The sequence below is a fragment of the Rattus norvegicus genome, chromosome 8, assembly GCF_021556685.1.
Source record: "Rattus norvegicus strain SHRSP/BbbUtx chromosome 8, alternate assembly SHRSP_T2T, whole genome shotgun sequence".
Taxonomy (NCBI): domain Eukaryota; kingdom Metazoa; phylum Chordata; class Mammalia; order Rodentia; family Muridae; genus Rattus; species Rattus norvegicus.
Genome location: NC_141541.1, coordinates 83,192,326 through 83,194,703, shown reverse-complemented (window position 1 = coordinate 83,194,703; position 2,378 = coordinate 83,192,326). Strand labels below are relative to the sequence as shown.

At 49.2% G+C, this 2,378-nt stretch overlaps 1 non-coding gene across 1 annotated transcript; it reads right to left on the bottom strand.

Annotated features, from left to right (window-relative positions):
- Positions 1–1,051: 1,051 nt before the first annotated feature.
- Positions 1,052–1,197, bottom strand: LOC120094477 (small nucleolar RNA SNORA48). Its single transcript, XR_015628322.1, has one exon. It is a non-coding gene; the product is annotated as a small nucleolar RNA SNORA48 (small nucleolar RNA).
- Between the last annotated feature and the right edge of the window lie 1,181 nt (positions 1,198–2,378).

Below are 2,378 nucleotides of genomic sequence, written 5' to 3'. Positions count from 1 at the left end.
AATTCAGAGCCCTGGATCTGGGCCTGGGTGGCCAGCCCACCAGCTTCTCCTTATCTGCAGTATCAGGGTGAGCTCTCCAGCATAGCTCTGGCTAGGTCACCCAATGCTGCCATTGGCAGGAGGCAGGATCAGCCTTCCTGCTCTCATGCCCTCGGGGCTGGCTCACCTGCACCCAGGCCTCCAGAGCCAGCTCCACTGTGCTGCCCAGTTAAGGTGTGGGGCCTTCTCTCCCAAGTGTTGCACCCTGGGAAAGACTGTGCTAGCTCTTCTGCTCTCACACGCTTGGGGCTGACTTGCCTGCAGCCCTGTGACCAGGGTCAGCTCTGCTACCAGTGCTGCAGCTGGAAAAGGGCAGAGCTGGTTCTCCCAAAGCACATGACCTCCTGGGCAGCTTTCTCAGACGCTGGAGGTATGGGGGGGCATTACCTCTGTGTCCGTGCCACCCCAGTGCAGAGGAATAGCAGGGTCAGCTCTCCCACACTTATGCCTTCCCATTCCCCACCTCCAGGGCCACCTCCACTGTGATGCTTGGGTGAGGTGCGGGGCCTGCTTTCCTGAGTATTGCTGACAGGGAGAGATGGGGCAAGCTCTCCAGAGCACCACATCTGGTGAGGGGATGAGGTCAGTTCTGCACAGCTCCTGGACATCCTCATGTTCAATAATGGTGATATGAACCATGGACATCAACATTGACCCCTGCAGCTGCTGTATAGCCACTCAGACATGGCCCTCAGTTGCACCTTGGGTTGGGAGCTCACCATGGCCCCAGGGTGCAGGTCTAACCACTATAACAGGCAACTCTTTTCTACCCTTGAGTCTCCAGTTCCGTCTCTCTTCACGGTGCTCAAGCTGCTCCGCTTCTCTTTCTTTACCATCTGACCACCACATACTTGCACACTGTAGTGCCTCTTGCTACTAACTGGTCATGTGGCTGTTGGGCCCCTGGGTGAGGTCATTCATCTTAGCTGTGTGGCATGGTGGCATGGTATGTCCACAGGTCTCTGTCTGTCTTACTCCTTCTGCATTGTGAGGCCTGGATTTGATTTGGTTTTCATGAGTCCTAGGCATGAGATAGCTTTGGCCATCAAGCAAGGCATCAAGCTAGGATAAACAAAGGACTGCCATCTGCTCTTCTGCCCCTGACTGATATAAGAGCAACATAACCAACAAGGTATCGCTTAGCCCATTGTTGGGACACACACACACACACACACACACACACACACACACACACACACACACGTCAGCGGACAGATGGATGGACATGACAGTTTGCCTCAGGATCCTTAAGAAGGAATTGATACAGTGAAAATATCATGTTTAGGACATTCTTTATAGAGTCCCTGCTAGAATTACAGTCCCTGACCACACCTTGAAGTACTTCAGTTATTTCATATTGGAGCACCGATTCTAGAACATTCCAGGTGTCAAAACATTGTTCGTTAGATGCAAACGGAGGAAGAGGCTGAGTCTGGAAGGGCAGAGAGGCGAATCCTGAAGGCACCGTCTATTGCCCTGGTTTCCACATATTGCTGTGAGGATACTCTGGTGGGAGGGCCTCGTGTATTCAGTTCTTTAGTAGCAGCTTTGGATTGGGTATCAATGGAATGCTCAGCAGAGCCTCACTTGTATGCAAGTCTCCTTCTGCAACTCATAATTACCACATAATTCAAGCTGAAGTTTTCTCCCATAAGGAATCAGTATTCTACTCAGTAGCCACCCAGTTTCCAAACAGTGGAAACTCACCATCAACAGCTTGATTGAATGACCCACCTGGAATTGCTTATACTTCATTAATGCTTTCCATAAATCATGGAGTTGACAGGCTACTGGCATGGACTTCCCAAATCTCATAATTGTGTTTTGTTTTTCTCTGGCTTCATCAGTTTCCTTTTGGATGTTGACAGCTTAGCGAATTTTTTTTCGAAGTTTATTTTTATTTTATGCGTATGGGTGTTTTGCTTGCATGTATGTCTATGTAATGAATGCGTTGCCCTGTGCCTTAGGAGGCCAGAAAAGGGAGTCAGATCCCCTGGGACTGGGTTTAGACAGTTGTGAGCTGCCTTGAGAGTGCTGGGAGTTGAATCTGTGGCCACTGAAAGAGCAGCAACTTCTCTTAACTGAGGAGCCTCCTCTCCAACACTGTAAATGTTTTGAATACCATTTGCTTTTCTAGTGAAAGTGTCTGTTTTATAATACAACTATCTGAAGGGTCTGAACACCTGGACTGTGTGTGTCCTCAGCTTTGCAGTGTGTGGGCTGTGTGATCTTGTTAGGTCTCTGTCATATCTGAAAGAAAAAGTAAGGTGTCTGTTTCCTAAGAGTGGCATAAGAGCTTGAAACATACAGGTAAAAATTTTGGTGCAGTGTCTGGAAAG